This window comes from Miniopterus natalensis, chromosome X (genome assembly GCF_054644295.1).
Source record: "Miniopterus natalensis isolate mMinNat1 chromosome X, mMinNat1.hap1, whole genome shotgun sequence".
In the NCBI taxonomy this organism is placed as follows: Eukaryota; Metazoa; Chordata; class Mammalia; order Chiroptera; family Miniopteridae; genus Miniopterus; species Miniopterus natalensis.
In genome coordinates, this window is record NC_142103.1 from 102,358,011 (window position 1) to 102,373,451 (window position 15,441).

Sequence of the window (15,441 nt, forward strand, 5' to 3'; positions counted from 1 at the left end):
AATGTATGCATGTATACATACGTATGTATAATGTATGTATTACAGTTGTGAGTATGTGAAACAGTTTATTTTTGTAATATTTATTAATTAGTATATTATTTGTATTATAATTATAAATCTATTTTTGCCCACCCTGTATATATATACACACATATACATGTATGTATACATATATCCTATTGGTTCTGTGCCTCTGGAGAACCCGGATAGAGTTCTTTGTTTACATATTTCATGCGGGTAAAAATAAATAAGAAAATTATATTAAATGATCAAGAAGTATCCTCAGCGCTCTTGTAATTGTGTGGACTACCCCTGGATGTGCTTCAGATCTTTGATGGATGGGAGACGGAGAAAGGGAAGGAGGCATTTCCACCTGCAAAGTGAGCTTGTCGGGAGTTTCTCCTTGGCAGTGAGCTGGAGGTCGTCTGGAACAGCTGGCGGGCTGCTGGTAAAGACCACCCTCAGCACCTCTTGGCCGGTTCACCATGTGCCACTCATAAAAGAAAAGGGCTGATGAGTTGTTCCGCACAGACGCTGAGGGAAGAGATTTCCAAAACCGTAACTATTTCTAGAGACAATATGCCACTGATAAGAAATTATTTCAAATTGCAGAACACATCTGTGTAAAAGAAACATATGTAAAAGCCTGCACATTCCTTTGTTAACAAAACCGAATTCAGCCAGATAATCTTTCCCACATTATTACAAAGTGAGTTTTACAATAATTAGCAAGCTCTGCCAACACTGTGAAAGGCAGCTGATTTTCTCAATCACTTGCTTACCAATACACGATCACAATTTAATAGGCCACTCTAAATAACTTATTTTTAGGACATATGTTTTGCATGCCATTATTTTCACAAAGAGATGTTTTTGTCAAATAAATTGTTTTTTGTGTCCCTGACAGATTTGTATAAAAGTAGTAAATAGGCTTAAATATAAAAGCAGAAACCATAAAATATCTTGAGGAACTCATAGGAAAACATCTTTTTGACCTTGTAATAAGCAAAGACTTAATTAAACAGGACACAAAACACATTAACCATAAAATAAAAAGTGATGCACTGCATTTTGTCAAAATTAAAAACTTCTGCTCACCAAGACACCATTAAGAAAATGAAAAGGCAAGCTAGAGATTATGGCCAGATTTGTAATTCATAATCTGTGACACAGTCCGTGAATGCCGATGACAAAAGGAACTGCGCTAAATCAATAATAAAAAGACAAACTACTATATTTTTAAAATGGGATTTGAAAATACACTTCACAAAAGAGTATAAATGGCCAATAAACTCATGAAAAAATAGCCAGCATCACCCTACCCAGTCTGGCTCAGTGGATAGAGCATCAGCCCTTGGACTGAAGGGTCCTGGGTTCGATTTCCACCAAGGCCACACACCTGGGTTGCAGGCTCGATCCCCGGGTGAGGATTTAAAAAACAAAACAAAGATACTCAGCATCGTCGGTCATCAGGAAATGCAAATTCAACCCACAACGACATACTACTATAAACCCAATAAAATGGTTTAAATGAGAAGATTAGCATTAACAAGTGGTAGCTAGGGTATGTAGTAACAGGAATTTTCACACGTTGTTGTGGGGGTGTAAAACGGTTTGACATATTTGGAAAAGAGTTTGACACTTTCTTATATCATTTCCATCCTCTTACTTCTAGGTATTCCGTTCCTAGGTAGTTACCCAGAGGAAATGACAACGTATGTCTACACAAAGACTTGCATATAAATGTTCATAGGAACTTTAGTCATGGCAGCCCAACTGGAAACACCCAAATTTCCATGAACGAGCGGCTAATCCAACTGTGGCATATTCATACAATGTTATATTACTCAGCAATAAAAAGGAACACACTGCTGATACATGCAACGACATGAATGACTCAGATCAGTCCACCGAGTGAACGAAACCAGATGTGAAAGAACAGATTGTATAGTTCTATCAATTTCTAGAGCAACCAAAACTTCTATAGTAAAGAAATACATTTTCATAAAAATTTTCTGTTATCTGAGAAAAGTATTTTCTTTCAGATACATTTATTGACCCTGAGCTAACTCACTGTCTGAAAACAAAGAGCTCTTGGTTTGGTCTCCTACCCATCTGAGTGTGAGAACTGACTAACCATAACCCGAGTCCCACATATTCATAGCCTGGAATAAAAAAATCGTTTCAGCAAAATGAAGTCTGCATTACACTTGACAACACTAATGTCAAAGAGAAGCTAAGGCAGTGTAAGGAAACTGTTTTCCCTGGGCCGCCGTCCAGTTCAGGGGCTGGGCCTCGCGCCTGTCCTTTGGCCCCGCAGCCACCGCACTGTTGAAACGGAAGATGCGGCTAATCGATTCCACCAGCTGCGCTGGAATATTGCATAGCTTGTAATCTCTGAAGCTTAAAGGAAAATCCATTTACAAAAAATTCAGAGATACATCAAAATGACAAGAGGAATAAAGTGCCTTCATTTTCAATTAATACCAGCCAGAGTTTTCGAAAGCTGTAACATCCTTACTCCCCTTTTCTTTACCTCATCTCCCATCTCCCTGTTTGATCATAAACATGTCATGGAAACGGAATTGATGGGATGTTTACAAAACAGATGTTTTCAAGGGATGTTAATAATATATTTAAACCTAACATCTACTTTTCCAAAGGGACATAAATTACTAGTGACAGAATACAAGGTACACAAGAATGCATTAAAATATATAGCTCAGAGCAGACAAAATCATGGGAGATGTTGTCTGCTTGTTATTTACTGAACACCCACTATGTAAGAGAAAGTTCCCAAATTCCTCCTAAAGAATTACCATGCTTTCACACTGTTGAATTATGGACTGTTTAAAAGATCACTCAAAAAGAAAAGTATAATATTTCACTGTACTTAGAACCAGCAGGGGAAGAAATAAGAATATTTAGGATGCTGTCTTCTTATGAATGAGTAAGTGAAGTTTTATATATGTGTATGTTCTGTGCATGTATGTGTGTATATATGTGTATATAGATGTGTGTGTATATATGTGTGTATGTGTGCATGTGTGGGGGTGGGGGGGGGAGACATCTTATACACGAAGTGCTTTTCCTTAACTTTGCTGCAATGCAATGTGCTGTCTCCCGACGGTGAGCGCCCCGGACAGGGAACTCGGCTTTGTCACTGGTGCAGAGGTCTGAGTGTTGTGGATACTTAGTTCTTCCCTATTTCTTTCGTTGCTTCTCTTCCTGGATATACCTTTGCACACCGAATACACATTTGTGACCTCTAACTTCGCCCAGCATGTGACAGCGAGGCTGCTCTCTGGGAGCCCATCCTCAGCTTCACTTTCACCGCTCTGCAAGTCAGTGGTTCTCCGTCAGGGGAGGCTCTGGGGACATCTGGCAATCTCTGGAGACAGTTTGGATTGACACAACTGGGGAAGGGATGCTACTAGCATCTAGCTGGTAAAGCCAGGGATACCAGTAAATTTCCTACAGTGCACCCCCAGTTCCTCCCACCATGAGGAAAAACGATCCAGTCCCAAATGCCAATCGTGCTGAGACTGGGAAACCCTGCCCTAGAGTTAGGTATAACCAGCTAGGTATAACTAGGCCAACTATGTGATTAGCTCCCTGCTAAGCAATTTTATTTTGGGCTTTCAGATGCAGACGGTTGGATTCAATTCCCCAGTTTATGGCACATTTTCTTCACTGGGTTCTACAAGGCCTCATTTTGTTTTATTTATTTTCTACTCCAATTCCCCCATACTCCATTCTAAAGTGTCTGATGTATATTTTTTGATTTGTGTATGGCCTTGTGTAGCATTTAGGGTTGCATTTGCGTATATGTATTTGGCGTTACGTGCATGGCACTGGGATCTAAACCCACATCATTGTCTTTGACTTGTTTTCACACAGCACTGGTTTTAGGATGTACCCATGTTGCTGTGTGCAAATCCATTATGAGCTTTCTACTTGCTAACAGACACTCCAGCAGATGCCTTTACCGCCCTTTACTAATAACCCTCACACTCCACAAGTGGTGCTGTTTCCAACACTTGACTACTATGGATTTCATGCTGAACATCTCTGAAATGCTCATTATATATCCGTGTGAGGATTTCCCTGAGACATATATCCAGGACAGAGATTATTCAGTGCTATTTAAGCTTTTACAACAGTTGATATTCAAAGCAAGGATGTGAGATAGGCATCATTGTTTTCCATTGTTGAGACAGGGAAAATGAAGCTTTGGGGGATTATATAAATTGCCCAAGGTCACCCAGCAGAGCTAGAATTCAAATGTCTATATTTTCTGAAGCTTGCATCTCACTTTCTCCTTAGAAATTAATGAGTAAATGCTGATGCAGAAAAGAATGAAGAATGAAGCCCAGAGCAGAACTGATGCTGACAGGAGGGTTACGTGGTGGGATGTGTGTGTGCCGGTCCTCACATTCAGTCTTCTGCCCCACCCCAGATGAGGGATGTTCCTCTCCAGGCTTTCAATATTCCCCAGGATCCTTAGGAGCAAATCTCACAGGGACAACTGGACGCATCACAGGAAGATGCGGAGGACATGATGGCTGAGCCTCAAGCCCAAAGGAGATCCCACAAAGAAACCCAAAACCTCTCCGGTGTTTGAAGGTCTTCACCATTCATTCTCTCATTCATTTTCCATATTAATGAATCAGCTATGATGTGTACCTCTCTTGTCAAGGAAAACCCACCATTCAGGGGATTGTGTTCCTATGTGTGACTCCATCACAACCAGATGGTACCCTTGCTTGGATTGCTGTCTGAGTCATCACACCCGTGAACCTCAGGGAAACCTACCAGATGGCATGACCTTAAAGGCCAGAGGGGAGCCTTGGCATCGCAGCTGGGACCTGCGCTGCGCGAGAGCATGATGGAGACCCCTCCCGCCTTGACTCGTCAGATATTGATCAGTAGGGGCCCCTACAACACAGCAGGGACAGCATGATGGCCGAGATTCCTGCGCTTGGTTGAGCATAGCCAATGGTCCCACAGCAACACGCAAGGGTACAGGGAACCAGTGGTTAAAAAGTCATCTGGAGATGGAGAGAAGGTTGCCAACCTATCTTTATTTTCACAGATCTTCCAGGTGAATCATGTGTAGAGGCTTCAAAACTAGATTTGGCTGTGACTCTTTGGACCCAGGGAGGCAACCTGGAGGAGAAGGTTAGTGGAAACAGCCCTGGCCTGGGAGTCCAAGTGTTATTATTGATCTGCTGAGCAACTGTGAGCAGCTCAGCTTCTCTGGGTCTCACTGAACTCCCCTGGCAAAGAGGGAAGGCTTCAGATTATGTTCCAAAGAGCCAGTGAGGGTCCCTCAAGAGCCTCTCAGGGTGGGAGCCTGGTTGGCAATAAGAGCTCCAGCACCTGCTCACTTCGACCAATTTTATACACTGACATTGTATATAAAGATCCGTCCTTTTACAACAAAGCTCCAAAGCTAAAGGAAGATGCTGAAAGCAACCGGTCATGATGACTTCAAAACTCTGCTTAGTGCCAGACATTCTTAGCTTCTACAGTTCATCCACTTCTCTTGACCGCAAAGCTCTGGCTCCCTCAACTTTCCCCTTTCCTACAAAACAAAGAAATTGAAGGAGTCGTGTTAGAGTGGACAGGGCCCACTCCTCCATTAGCACAATAAGCCCAGGGTCCAGGGCCCACAGTGTTTAGAGGCCCGTGAAAAATAATTTTAATTTTAATTTCTTTTAAGATCAGAAGCAAAAAAAGAATACAACAATAATGTACAGATAATTATTCCAGCCTGGGTTATGTTTGTCTATGCCAAAACAGTAGTAAAATAGAATTTTACTATTTTTTGTGGCAATGGAGCCATGAAAGCAACATGGGCCCCTGTGGTGGGAAACACGCGGTCTTAGGAGACGCACAGATCTGGGCTCAGAGCCCTGCTTTTCCATTATTGGCTGCCTGCCATTTAGCTTTGTGCCTCTTGGTCAGCTAAGTAGGGCCACAGAGCCCTCCAGGAGTTGTTGGGAGGCTTCAATGAGCGAGTCTATTTAGCTCCGGCTCAGCAGGTGCTGAACTATGGAGCTTCTCTTCCTCTCCCCTCTTCACACAAAAACCCCCAGCCAGATTGCACAGCAGGCATTTTAGGGGGCACTTAGCCAAGATTTGTTCCTCAACCTTGCCTCTCAATTTCTAAAATCTCCTGCCAGGTAATTCAGCCCTGCTTTGTTCTGTGTGTGAGGGGTTCAACAGAAATCATATAATTGCCTTATAATGATCTCCTGCTTTTCTGCAGAAAAATCCCAATTTTGACTGAAATAAACAGGTAAACGAAGGAGCCATGTCCTGGACCTCACCCTGTCTGATTTTTATCCCCCAGAGCTGAGAAGTAGGCAGACCTGACAATAGAAACAGAAACTGACAGAATGTACGGCTTGATTGACATAAAAGATCTGTCCCTGGCAAGGTGCAAACAAATCCAGTTTTCATAGTTTAGACTGTGCTTACCTTTCAAAAACACACTTAAAATTAAAGGTGATTATTTGTTGTTTAAAAATAAGACTACAACGTTAACAAAACCATTTTAGGTTAAGAGCATACTTAAAATAAAGCAGAATTGATAGGATATTTTAAAGCTATGGGGGAGTATGAAGAACTGTCTAAAAGTGAACTAGAATTTACTTTGAAGACTGCATAATATGTGTGCATGTATTTGTGTGTGTGCATATAGGGAGATAGAGTAATGGGCATACACACACACTACCAGCTAAGAGGAAACTAGGGTACAAGGGTGACTCAGGAGCCCAACCCCAACCCCAGCTGAGTCACCTGGACTAAAATGCAGCTGGGATCATGATTTATGTAAGAAAGATGCTTCCACCCCTTCTCCCAATGAGAGGGACCTCACCTGAACTCAGCTTACCATCAGCTCCCTTCATGAGACAGAAGTGTCCATAAGTTCCCATGAACTCCAAAGGCCTTGGGTCCTGGGTATTAGCATTTCTGGGCAAGTCCTGCAAATAGCTGGCAACCAAATCTAGACTTCCCAGTGCCAGTCTTTGGATTATTCCACCCTTGACACAGTGGCTCTCATGCTCTCCTATAAGAATGAAAACTCATGAGGGGCAAGGTGGCTCCACTAGGACATGGACCTCAGACACACATACAGCACAAAGCCCTACTCTGACACTGCTTTCTGTGGGACACTGGGAGGGTGGGGTGCCCATGCCTCTCATCTCTTGCCAGCCCTGGTCTTATAAGTCTACCCTTTCCCTATAGGGCCTACTACCTGCCCCATACTATGTAACATAGAGTTTATCCAAAATATTTTTTAAGCTGCCATTTTAAAAAATAGTTTATTAATTTTTAGAGAGAGAAGAAGGGAGAGGGAGAGAGAAACATTGATGTGAGAGAGAAACATCTATGTGAGAGAGAAATGTCAATTGGTTGCCTCATGCATGGCACCCTGACTGGGTATCCAACCAGCAAACTTTCAGGGTGCAGGATGAGGCTCCAACCAGCTGGGCTGTCCAATGTCTTGATAAATGACCTGTGGTCAGCCAAAGGAGCCACCTGCGTGACAAAGTGAGCTGAAATATTGGTGTTGATCATGTCTGGGTGGTGGGGCTGTAGGCAATGGCTATTTTCTTCTTTCTACTTTTGTGACTTGGTAAATTTCCTACCTTCCTTTGAGAATGGAGGAGCAGATAGTTATTATCTATAATGAATTTGAAAGCATTTCAATAGCAGCCCCTCAAAAGAAACAACTCTACTTGGTGATTTGGTCTAGAATTAAGCACTGGTTCCTTTCAAGGTGTAATCTATAAGATAGCAATTATAAAAGAAATCTCATCTCAGCTCTCAGTTGATCACCCTAAACATTGCTAAGAAAGAAACTGGGCCATGTCTCTTTGCTTCAGAGGATGACAGTCTCTGTCACAAAAGATTCTTTCTTAGAAATTGTCTTGTTGTATCTTTACAAGGTTGCTTTCCCTCCAGGAGTTTCAGAGAAAGCTATTCTTGTGAGAAATAATAAATCAAGTTAAATAAACTGTGGCCTGGAAAGGGATTTACACTTCTATTTACGAGAATGGAGAATGGCAGTAGATGAGTCAAAGTCAACTCACTTAATTCATTGTCCTAACGAGGGTGGTTATCTGGCTTCATAGCCCGTAGGAATAAAAGAAGTGAAATAGGAGAGGGTTGGACAGAGAAGGTTCTGTAGACTGCAAGGCTGGCGGCTGGGGGCGGGGGGGCAGACAGAAAGAAATGCCTGCCTGCCTCAGAGGGTAGAAAGGAGGTATTAAGAGATATTTTTAAAATAGATGCAAAAAAATTCGAATGAAGTATGTGAGGTATCGTGGGGCCAGACAGATAAAGAAAGTTGAGTTTTTTGGTTTATGACCAACACCTGGCACATAGTAAGCACTGGACAAATGTTTGTTGTATGAATATTGAATGGGTAAATAACACATATCTCTGACAGGAATGCACTGAAACGCCCACACAGATGTGCTGGTGCCAGGAGAAACTGTATTTTCTTTTTGACAAGTAATTTAGAAAAGTGTATCAGGCCCTAAAAATACCCATAACTTTGGATTCAGCAATTATATTTTTAGGACTCTGATCTAAAAAAATAATCTTAGGAGGGGAAATGGAGACATCTGTAATAGTGTCAACAATAAAAATAAAGCTAAAAAAATAATCTTAAAAACAAATCAATTTCCAACAAGGAGGAAGGGTTAAATAAACCCAGTGGACTATTATACAACCAGTAGCATATGATATTCAGGAAAACCTGTAAAAATATAAGAAAATGTTCTAAGTTCCTTAAATTTATCTATAAATCTATCTACCTATCTACACACACGTGTGTGTGTGTGTATACAGAAGAATATATATAATATAATTGTAATTCTGAGTTAAAAGAATAACTATTATTTCCTAGACCAACTATACCACAGAGTAATCAAATAGTTGCTGAAGGAAAGTTTCTCTTTATAGAAGTATTCCACCTAATAAATGAAGGTTGAAAGAATTATAATATACTAAATTAGTTATCTTTGCCAGGTAACAAATTACCTCAGAACACAGAGGCCTTAAACAACAGTTTCTGTGGGTCAAGAATTCAGGAGTGGCTAAGCTAGAGGTTGACCCAGGATCTTTCAGGAGGTGCAATCGAGGTGCCAGCTGGGGCCACAGCCATCGGAAGACTTGGCTCCCAAGCTCACTCACAGGGGCATTGGCAGGAGGCCTCAGCTCCTTTCCATGCAGTGCTCATGACAGGGCTGCAGGCTTTGCTCAGTCAGCGGCTAAGAGACACATGGGCGGAGGCTGTAATGCCTCTCATGACCTCATCTCCCACAGACACGGTTTCTCCTGCTCCCAATGAATGAGCGGATCCATGCTGTGATCATCGATGGCTGCTGACATCACAATGAGGGAGAGAACCACACACGAATTGCCACTTGATGTACGTAGCAGCAACAGCAGCTCTGAAGCAGTCTTGCCGAAAAATCTGAACTTGAATCTGATTAAGCCTCTGGATCTATTGACTAATGTACAGGAACCAGAGGGGACAAAGGAGAATGTTAAACAATTACCACGTAAACGCATCGGCAAAATCCAGACTGTGAGCAATTTTACAAGGCAAAGAACTTTAAAGTAGACAAATATAAAATACAACCTAAAATCATTCATTGTAAGAGAGAAGATAATCCTGTACACCCAATATCTTAAGAAAACATTATTGTAAAAAGTCATTTACCCGTGCAGTTAACAAATGCTTGTTGAATATCTGATATGACTAAGGCATGCAGTAATTATCCTGGACCAAAATTTTTAGAAAGGTACATTCCAAGACCCCCAGTGGATGCCTGAAACCATGGATAATCCTAAACCCTACACAGACTATGTTTTTTCCTATGTATACATACCATGTGGAAAGGATCTCCTGGTTACTCCAAGGCAAAATGATACTACAGAACCATGGAGCAATTCCCCAGTTAAGCCACTTAATTTAATGCAATTTAGAGCAGATGCCATGTTGACAAATTAGCTACAGAACAGCCAATTGTGAAAAATGGTGCTGCAGTTAGGGGCCAAGACATGGATTACTTGTCAACCTGGCCATTGTGAAGCTCAACAGGAGCAATGGGCCGCCAAAGCAAGTGACTCCAGCTGACTGGAGGCCAAGTCATGATTCTAGAAAGTCCTTATCAAAAAGCACATGATTACCATTAATTCCTAGGTATTATCTGTGTAATTCTGTCTTAAATAATTCCATATTTTAAGGAGACCAAAAGAAGCTCAAGTGCTCTTTGGTTGACTTGGTCAAGATACATGACTAACTTGTCAACACTGAGAACAGTTTGCATCACACCACCCTTTTTGCATATCCTGACAGTAGACTAATTTTGTGGTTCATCACAGGGAAAGATTAGATCTGGTTCACTTAGATATAGAAAATCTGGGAACCAGAAAAATATCCTTGGGAAAAGTCTATCTTTCTTAAATTATTGTTTATGGTGAGACATTAAAGATAAAATAAGCAGTTTACAAGTACTGAACAGTCCATCGGAAGAATAATTTCTCAAAAATCTATGTGAACTGTCCACAGAAAGCATGCAGATATTTCTATTAAGGCAGCCAGGCTGAAAAGTGAATGGCACGTTGTAAAGTGTTCATTTTCCACCTGCCAAGGCCCAGATCCTTATGAGGTAGCAATTTACACAGTCATCTAGGAAATCGCAATGAAATAACTGTCATTTCTAAGACTTCCAAAAACTCATTACTGGCACTTATAAACCACTCTGTGCCTTTTAGAAAATATAGAAAAATGGGTATAGTCATCCCCCCTTATCCACAGGGGATACGTTCCAAGACTCCCAGTGGATGCTTGAAACCATGGATGGTACCGAACCCTATATATGTTATGTTTTCTCCTATATGTACACACCTATGATAAAGTTTAATTTATAAATGAGGCACAGTGAGAGATTAACAACAATACCTAATGATAAAGTAGAACAATTATAACAATACACTATAAGAGAAGTTATGTGAACACAGCCTCTGTCTCTCTCTGTAGTCACCTTTCCACTTAAAGGAAGCACTTTCTGGCTTCTCTGTGGCATATCCGAATTGTCAATGTCACTACTCTTGTGTTTTGGAGCCATTATTAAGTAAAATAAGGGTGACTTCAACACAAGCACTGTGATGAGGCGGTTGATCTGATAACACAGACGGCTACTGAGTGATTAATGTAAGGGGAGCATGGATACCCGGACAAAGGGATGAGTCCCATCCTGGGTGGAACAGAGCTGGACGGTGTGAGATTCCATCACAGTCCACACAACAGTGCATAATTTAAAATGTGAATTGTTGATTTCTGGAATTTTCCACTTAATATTTTCATAGCACAGTTGACCGCAGGTAACAGACAGCAGGGAGTAAAACCGAGGGCGAGGGGGTCTACTGCGTTCTGTTTCACAGTGGCCCCTTGACTGCCTTCTCAAACCTTGAATCACCGACATCAGCCATCAGCCTCACAAACATATTTAATGCCTCAATTTCGGTATCTCTAAAGAAGGTATTTCAACAGATGGTGGGAAAGGAAATAGGACAAAAATCAGTCGAGACGGCTCTGAAAGGAAGCTTAGAGAAACAACCCAACACGTGGTAACTTCGTATGTATAAAAAAAGTGCCAGTCAGCTGGCTGGTGGATGAAATGAAATAAAATCTTGCATCTCTGTGGATTGCTTTTCCTCAGGGAAGCAGAAATGAGGAACAGCCCCTCCCAGACTCAGGGTGAGTGCTCAGGGGTGAAGGGAAGCCTCCTGAAATGAAGAGAAAATACAAAGGAAGTGTCCATTCGAAAGGGCCTAAGAGGAAGGAAGGCCAACTCACTTCCAAACAAAGGTGTTCGAAATGGACTCTATTATCTTTATTTCACTTTCGAGGCAGTTCCTGGAGAGACTCAGGGTGGGCTCAGGAGCAGAGGGAGGGACGCTCTGGGGCAGGAGCAGGAGGAGCAGGGTCCATTTTCCATCTAAAGCACCTCAGGGCTGTCTCCATGAAGCCACCGAACAAATGCCCAGCGCCGTTTTAATCAGACGCGAGCTGTCCGGACGGGGGTCCCGAGGGAAGCCGGATGACCCCTTCACACTTACAAAGCAGGCACCTGGTAGAGGGGCCTCCCAGGCAGCTGCGCTGTTCTCACCCCCTCCCGGGGCGCACGGGACCAGGCCCGAAGCTCCGCCCTCTGTGGCCTGCGGCAGCGGGGTGGGGGTGGGGGTGACAGCCTGAACCAGGTGGCCGGCTGGAAAATGTGACCTTGGGACAACAAAAGGCAACGTTTTCACACCGGCTCCTGCAGACCGGTGGTGCCAGGCCTGGCGGCAGCAAGAGCTTTTCTAGTCTCGTGTCTCATTCGCAGGTAGAAGCTAAAATATGTTAACTACGGATGAAGCTGCAGTACCTGCCCGCGAGCTGTAAAGGGCAATGGCATGACCAAAACTTTGAAAACATTCATGTACTGTACAAGACTGGATACTCTTTAGCTTCCCTGTTTTAATTTCCAAAAGAAATACTTCTCTTTGGATTTAATGCACACCATAATGCAGCAATGAGAAGAACGGTAGATTTGATTTATATAATGCACATACATAAAAACAGATGAAAAGAAGTATCTTTGGTGCTGAGGATGGAAATTGTTTTCCCTGGGATCTCTTGTGCTTTTAAATGGTATGCATACTGATGAAAATCTTTCCATAGTTACCACCCACCTATGGACATGTGTGGATGTACAAAACCCCAGCAAACTATGACCTTATAAGGCACTAATGTATCACGGATGAAATACGAGATGTTCAGGGTTCACAGAAAAGTGCAGAGGTAAAAAAAAGTGGTGAGGATTTTGAAATCATGACTTTTCTTCTTCATTCTTAAGAACGTAAGAACTCAAATATTTGGAATTGTGGGAACACACAGCTAGTAAATGTATTTTAAAAATAGAAACTAGCCCACTGTTTGCCTTTTGCTTACCAAGCAGGACTTCACATGATCAAATATCCTTTCTCTGAGGGCATGAACTGAGTTTCTAGAACCTAAAAGGCAATGGTAAGCAAGTGGGGAGAAAGGATGTCTCTCCACACAGTGCTCTCAAGTAGTGACACATTCCACATGTGGTGCTGGATGATGCTAATGGCATGGAGAGACGCTAATGATACAAAGTAACAGGTACAAGGTCACTATGCTCATTATTATATTAACTTTAGTTTCAGATCATTCATGTGGGGATTATTAGAATCTGGAAACTCCTTCCTAGAATTAATTCTAAGTCCCTTTAGAATGCAGGAAAAGTAATTTCTCTAGACTAGGGGAGCCAAATACAGCCCACAGAACAAACCCTGTCCACCACCTGATTTTTTGAAAAGAAAGTCGTGTAAGAACCCAGCCCTGTCTGTTCATTTACATACATATATTGTCTCCGGCTGCTTCACCTATAATGGGGCAGTTCAGGGCTTACAACGGAGACTGGACGGCCCACAAAGCCTAAATTATTTATTATCTGGCTCTTTACCAGCCAATGCACTAGACATTTAATTATTTATCCTCACTGTCTCTGTGGCACAATAAATATCAGCGATGTAAAATTTCAATATCTGGTGTGTTATTTCCCTGAATGTAATTAATGGCATTTACATTGCGTTTTGGTGGATCATCTCTGCAAATACAGCTGCCGACGAGTCCTGCCCTGGCTATGCGCGTCCTCTCCACCCCGAATGGGATCGGTTTCTCTCCCCTGGATCTGGCGTAGCCCTGGGCCTATCTTTGACAGCAGAATGTGGCAGCTTTCGCTTTGCTCTTGGCCACCTGAGTCAGCACGTGCAAAGTCTGTCTCCCCTGGCGGACAGAGAGGCCCCGCCAGTCCCCACACATAGCAGCCACCCAGCTGTGGTGACAGTCTTGAGTGAAGCTGTCCTGGATGCCCCTCCCCAGTAGCCCCAAACAAGAGCGTGTGGCGACCGTCCAGCTCAGTGTAGGCAGCACACAGGGCATGCAAAGAGATCCCTGTTTAAAGCCACCAATCTCTGTCGTTACCCAGCAATCAACGAACTCAAGGGTTTGATGTTCCACTTAGTATTTAAAAACTTCAGGATATTTATAATAGTTCTAAAGGAAGCCAGCTCCAGCATCTTCTTTTACATCTTAAAAGCGAGAAACAGTATCCTGTTCAATGGCAGTGCGAGCAGGCAGGAGGGAAAGGCCCCTAAGCTACAGGGGACACTGGGAGGCTCCTGGAGACAGTGCAATCGCCTGGAGCAGCGGGAAGCTCAGTGGGGGGCTCAGAGTCCCATCTTTGAAGAAAGCATTTCTTCTGCTTCTCTGTCTTATTACACAAAACGGGTCAGGAGAAAGAAAGGCGACAGAGACCAAAGAGATAGCTGTTGGATCTAAGCAAGCGTGCCGGTGAGAGGCAACTGGCAAGTGACTAGTGCTAAAGGGATCAAAGCTGCTCACTGCTCCCGGGAAAAAGAGGGGGCGGCGGAGAGGGAGGCGACGGCGGAGACATCGGTGCGGGCCGGGGAATAAGCGCCCTGGGAGCCACAGAAGCGGGGAGCAGGGGGTCAGGTTTCCCACGGCGCCGAGAGGGGCTCCGGCGAACACTTTCAATCTCAAAGGACAGAGGGGCTTCACTCACCACTGGCACACAGCTGCCTCAAACAGGGCACTAGGAGGAAAAACTCAAAATGGTTATGGCAGCTAGGTATGGCCGCGGCCTAGCGGGCGGCTCTGTCCCTTCTTTTCAATTGTGCCCAGATGTGTCTACACCTTTTAGGTTTTAACTTGGTTTTTTTGGGGGGGGGGGGGGCTGGAAATTTTTGTACCTTGTGATTTGCAGAGAAATGGAGATTGGTTGTTTAATAATATTAATACTACACCTAATAATAATTAACAATCCCCTTAACATTTTTAGAAAATGTTTTTTAAGTCTAAGTAGGACGAAGAAAATAATTAAAGCATAAACATAGATTAGAAAACAGAAAAATAGAACATTATTTAGAAATCCAAGAGCAAATTTCTTGTAAAAACACACACACACATAAAAGTGATCACCTTTGACAAATATAATCAATAAAAAAAGGAGGGAAATGCCTCCTAAATAAACTATGGGTGTTAAAATGGACCTAACAGCAGCTACTGAAAATGTAAAAACTAGGCAGTCACGATTGTAATAAATGCGAAGAGCTAGATCAAGTTGGGCCAATTTTATCTGCAAAGGACTGGCTCCTGCCTATTTCAGGCTCCATCGCAACCCCTCCATCTCCGCTGGCCCTTGGGAACCACTGAATTCTAGAGTTAAAGGTAAAAATCGGTAAAAGACAACCATGAGTTCATGAACGACAACAAGTGAGTGGGCCAGGGCCTTCTAGAAGCATTTGCACACAAAACCAGGG